Consider the following 6,320-nt stretch of genomic DNA (forward strand, 5'->3'; position numbering starts at 1 on the left):
CAACCTGCAGCTCCCACTGCAGCTGCGTCCCGAGCTACCTGCACAGAGTGTTCATCCCTTTTTTTTGATTGAGCAGATCTGCTAATATATTAAAAGGTGAAAAGAAAGCTTTCACAGCATTTTACACTGCCCTTACTTACAACATAATTACAAGTAACAGAATTAAGGCTAATGTTGTCATAGGGTAGAAAGTATTATCAAAACAAGATCATGAAAGACACTTGAAACTCATTTATTGTCCGACTTGTTAATAATTCACTACCTGTTGGATATGAGACTGGTGTATCAGTTTTCTTAACACAAAATTTTAACAGCAAAATAAGAACACAGAAAGACATTATATAGTCCCTCCCATTAGATTCTAATTTGACTTTTTTGTGAGATTATCTTGCTTAGTACTACATCTGCAGGTTGTGTATCATTTACTTCTATTTCAAGTGGGCTGGGCTGATACTATTGTGCATACTTTCTCCATTCCTCGAACCCTTTCTGTATTTTATATATAAAACACTGGGTCATGCAATCTTTTCCATCCAGAAGGCTGTTATTAGCTGGAATATAAGCTCCTGACATAGGTGAGTGGCTTCTAAAGAAACTTTCTGCCAGTGCTACGGGTTGTGACGGAACGTTCCAAACATTCCACAGTGCTGAATTTAAGGTTTGTGGCCATTTTTGTTGAAAAGGCTTCTGCCCAGCCTGATAGCTGATCTGCTATCACTGGCAAATGCTTACACGCAGCCGTAGGAGTTCATAGAGTCTATCTGTAGTCACTGAAAAGGGAAGTAGGCTCAGTTAGTCATCCTATCTCTGAGCTTGGTCTGATACCTCTGGTAGGCTGGGAAGCTGTCTGTGATCCTTCTTGCAGTGGTATAAATTCCTGGACCTACCCATTTTTTCTTCTGTTTTTATTTGGCTAGGTGTTGCCTCTGCCTCTCCACCTACTTTATTGTGAAACCTTCTAACCACGCAGATTAAATATCTCTTTGGAAGAGTTGGCTTCCCCTCTGTAGACCACATTACATCATAATCTTGTGTCGCCTCCCACTTTTCCCACTGTTTCTTTTCTTCTCTTGAGCAGTCCTTCTCATACATGGTCTCAGGGTCTCAAATTTGGCCATTCACTCTGGCCAACCGGAGCCACAACAGCACGTTCTCTATCATCAGGGAGAGGCATTAGGGTCACTGGATTCAAGGTGTTACATCTCTTTAATATTATCTGCCATTGTGAAGATCAGCTCATATCTGTGTGCCCATTGCGTGTTAGTGCTTGGGCTGCAGACTGTCACATCCCACTGCTCCACATCATGTGGGATATGAACTGCTTCAGGATAAGGGGAAACAACTAATTTCTAATATTTTTGCTGTTGTTGCCACTGACTTAGGCTGGTGCTTCTGCTGCAAATGAAGCTAATTTAACTAAGTAATATGCAACTGGTCTCTGATGGGGTCCTGAATTATGCTTTACCACTCCACGGGTTATTCCCTTACATTCATGAGCATACAGATTGAAGGGTTTTGTATAATCTGGGAGTCCAAGACTAGAGGCAGACCACCAGAGCTCCTTTTATTGCTGCGTAAACTTACTCTTTCTCCAGGGCCGATGCAACAGACTTTATGTCTTTGTTCTTGGTTTCCTCAGTCAGAGGCTTAGTCAATTCCTCTGCCGGAGGAATCTATGGCCAATGAAATCCCACAGGTCTGAGCAAACCTGATACATGATTTTGTGACTGGATGTGGGAGCCTAATTATGGCCTCTATTCTTCTTTGACCTGTTGTTCATCATCCCTTTCCAAAGTAAAATGTAAATATTTAACTTCATCTCTGGCACAGCTAAAGTTTGGATGAAGATGCAGGCTGTTCTCTCTTTTGGCAGCACATAAATGCATACTAATATATAAACACTCTTGTCACAATTAGGCCATGACAGATCATCTACATATTGTACAAGAACCAATATGCCCAGTAACTTTATAACTTTATTGCAGTGCATTAAGTGCCAAAATTCTCTGTGGGTTCAATGGGTCTAACCTTCTATATCCTGAAGACCATAACAGAACTTTCAAGCATTTTCATGTTTACAAGGTTTGTTTGGTTGTTTTTAATAAACACAGACTTATCACCATTACAAGCAAGTACTAATCCAGAGGAAATCTCACATATGTACAAAAAATTAAGCAGTGTTTCCAGCTGATCTAAACTTTCTGGAGAACCTGCTCTTGGTATTTCAAGTTTACACCACAACAATCAATTCAAATAATTACAACAACACACAGTTTGAAGATGAACATTCCTTTATATGCAGATCTCCCTGAATCCCCATTTTGGAGACACCATGTGCACATAATAGCAACAGAGGGTGAACTATTTTATATAATGTTTTGTGCACTCTCTAAAGACGTGTTTTGTCTGTGCAGGAATTGCCTCAAAAAAGAACTGTCAGGAGATGCGCGGATCACCTTGGAGATCTGCTGTGGGTACGGATACAGCTCAGCACAGACTGACACTCCCTCCCAAAAAAATGGGAAAACCCCATTTTGTTTCCCTGGTGCTGCCAGAGCTCTCCTCAGAGCTCCTGATCGGTTGTGCCACTGCGCTGGGTGCCCCAGGACAGGCGTCTCCGCCAGTCGGGATGCAGGGATCTGAACCCAGCACCTGACTGATTGGTGGAGGGCTGGGCAGTCATTGCTCATTCATTCGGAATGGCGCTTGCCTGTCACTCCTGAGGGTTTCAGCCAGGTCTCTGGTTACAAGTAATTTAATCCTGGTGTAGCAAGAGAGTAAGGGTTTGAACTGGTGCCCCAAGGAGAAACCCTGAACAAAGGATTACCTGGGCTTTTATACCCTCACAGTTTGTGTGCCAGAAAGTCTGGGGTCTTCTAACTGAGCCTTTGGCTCCTGCTGTCTCTCGGTGTCCAGTCCCCAGGCTGGTGCCACCGCTCCCTGTGCCCCTTCCTGTGCCAAGGGTTGGCAGTTCAGGGCCTCTTGCCTCGGGCTCCCATCCAGAGCTCAGCCCGCAGCTCTCATTGCAACTGCACCCTGAGCTACCTGCACTGAACATGCTCCTCAACACATGGCTGGTCTTCATCACCACAAAACCACGCAATGGTGGTGGAGGATACTCAGCTCAGGACTCTGGCTCCTTTTCTGGCAAAGTTAATCCCCAGTCTTAATTGTTGCAGAGTCACTCCATGGGCTGGATAGGCCCAGACATATCTTGATCTTTGTGAAGTTCATGCTGCTGCTTTCTGCAACACCTCACAGTCCCTCAGAATACTGACTCTGCCTGCCACTAAATCTTTCCTCATCCTCTGTTTCATACCCTCCTTGTTTGTAATGACAGCAAACTCTGAGGGCATATTCCATCCTCTTGCCCTGGTTGCTGATAAGAACATTAAGGCACATTGGGCTCATCTTCTGTCCCAGAGGAATGGCACTAGTACCCAGTACAGGTGTTCTAGCCTATCTATCCAAACTCAAACACAAGGACATTTCAAGGCCTATTACTTGCAGCATTAGAATTTGCAAGTTACTAGTACCTAGGGCACTTCCCATTACAAATTACCTCATTGAGAGCTAGATTCTCTGTGCTTTCAAGCATTTTAAATTGTTTACAGTGGAGAAGAGAGTTGTGATAAAACTAAATAATGCTTGTATAAACACTACTGGACAACCAGGTGCTGCTACAATGCACTAAAATAAGATGTAATTTCTCCCCAGTACTTTACTAACGCTGGAGGGTGAAAGTGCTTTTCCACTGTTGTTGTGAGAGGTCTGAAGATTCTCTTTTCATCCAACTCCCACGTTCATCTCTCTGGAGGGAATACCTTTAGTCTTTCAAAACAGGTTTTAAATGTCTCAGAATGTGCCTCATGCTGTTTTTGCCAAGAAGATTCATCCTCCAGTACAGGCAGTGGAGAGAAGAGTTAAATCATAAGAAAACAGGAAGTAATAATGTTTTCCTCATTCAGCACAGTCTCAGTGTAAAAGCCAGCTGAGGAAGAGTGGGTGGAGTGTGTTGGTAGAGTCAGAATGGGCCCGAGTCTTCACCTGTTAGTTTTGAGAAGAAATGATACTTTCCTTCTGCTGACTTGGATCTAATATAAGCCTTCTGCAAAACAGGGATACTTTTCTGCAAGATTTTCTGCAAAGTGTTTCTGCAAGCTGGCAGCATACAATACACAAAGACCAAGCTTTTGTTTAGGTGTAGCATCCTCTACCTCTTTGTACAGAAGATTTCTAAAACAAGCTCTGATTCCATCTTCATGGAATCAGTTTGTTTGAAGTATGGGAGGGATAAGGGAGGAAAAGGTGGGTAAAGGGGTAAAGGAGAGAAGTTTGTTTGGGCATACAATTTACAGGTCTTGGTGCAGATCTGGACATCTTTGCAGCCATCTACAAAAAACCAACCAACTGACCAACTCAAAACCAAGCGGAATCACCACTTCAGCAAAGACATTGAGGACTGTAATTTGCATGGCACTAAGACACCATCTGTACACCCTGAAGAGCCTTTAGTCCCTGCCACACAGGGGCTGAATGTTAAATAAGCCTGAACTGAAGAATCCTCCATCAAAGTGGTCTGTTTTTAATATAAGTCACCCTTTCCACCAGCTTAAGAAGAGAAATAATTTTTCCTGCAGAAATCAGAGTTTGTATTGGTTTTGTTTGCCTCACGGCTACCCATTTCCAGAGGGACCACACAGGGAAGATCTATTTTATTCTGAGTCAAGAGAACCTCCTGGAAACATATGCATATATGTGTGTATTTTAAGTATTTTAATTGTACGGTTAGTAAAATGTTTTATCAGTGCTGTGTGAGTTCAGTTTTCATGTTCAAGTATTTTTTTTCCTGAAAAATAAATACAATTTTGAAAAATAAATACAATTTTCCTAATTTTACTGGCACTGGATGCTCTCTCTTTTGGCATTTTCATTAAGAAACTAAATGAAAGTAAGAATTCTTCTGCAGCTTAGCTATCCACTATTTCATTTAAAAAGACAGAAGATCATTTTAGACTATCAAAAAAAAAATCAATGTATATCTTTATTTCTAATTTTTAGCAGAATATATTTTCAAACTCATACTTTTCCAAATACACTTTCTGCAAGAAAGTGCAAAGATTTGTGCAAAGATAGGATGCATTAAAGAAGTGTCAGAATTACTTCAAACCGACATGGAAATTTTGTCTTTCCCTGTAGTATCACTGAGTTGGCTGTGTACTGACAAGCCCTTTCAACACACACATTTTAAAGCAGTGAAAAGTATCCCAGGTAAATAGAGGTTAAAAAAAGTGCATTTTTTTATGCCTCAGTTTTTCATAGTGACAACAAACCTTGTGTTGCCTGGTCCTCGGAGCTGGGAGGACCATGTCAGCGGGAAGCGACTTCCCTTTCGTAGACACTGAAATTGTCAGGGACCAGTTGTACCAGTTGACAGATTGTAGGTTTTTTTGTGCCCACACTGGTTCCACCCCAGAAGGATGAAGGAGGTGGTGGATGTCCCAGCAGGACCCCTCTCATCACCTACTAAGTTCTTGAGAGTCTGGAGAGGTGTGTGCTGGGTGGCACCAGTCAGTGTTATCACAGTTCACAAGGCCATGAAGGATGACACAGGGAACTACAGACCTCTTAGCCTAACTTCTGTACCTGAAAAAAAATCTGGGGGAGATCCTACTGGGTGCTGCTGAAAGTCATTTAAAGGATAATGCAATCATCAGGCACAGCCAGTGTAGATTGACAAAGGGAGAGTCCTGTTTAATTAATGTGCTATCCTTCTATGATGGTGTCACCAGCTAAACTAGGGGATGAAGGGAAGGCAATGGATGTAGTTTTTCTGGATTTTAGTGAGGCCCACTGTCCCTCACAGCATCCTTTTGAACCAGACTGTGAGATGATCAGGTATCCCCTCAGAGGTCTGCGTTGAGAGAATGCTGTTCAACATCTTTGTCAGCAACACGGACATTGGGACCAAGGGCACCCTCAACAAGTTTGCCAGTGTCACCAAGCTGTGTGGGGCAGTCAATGTGCTGGAGAGAAGGGATGCCACACAGGGGGACAGGCTGGGAATGCACTGCTCTTAGGTTTTTTACTCACCCACCTGGTACTGTTGTCTTCCCTCAAAGCTGAGGTCTGATGCAATTACTTTCAGATGGTTTACCAGAGGAAGACAAATTCTTTTTAGGCAGCTCAGATTATAATTGTTTTCCTGGTCTGTAAGTGCACATTGCTGGTTCATGTCTAATTTTTCATCTACTGATATCCCCAGGTCCTTCTCTGCAGGACTGGTCACAACTCATTCATCCCACAGCCTGTACTGAGGG

Source organism: Zonotrichia leucophrys, chromosome Z (genome assembly GCF_028769735.1).
Source record: "Zonotrichia leucophrys gambelii isolate GWCS_2022_RI chromosome Z, RI_Zleu_2.0, whole genome shotgun sequence".
Classification (NCBI taxonomy): domain Eukaryota; kingdom Metazoa; phylum Chordata; class Aves; order Passeriformes; family Passerellidae; genus Zonotrichia; species Zonotrichia leucophrys.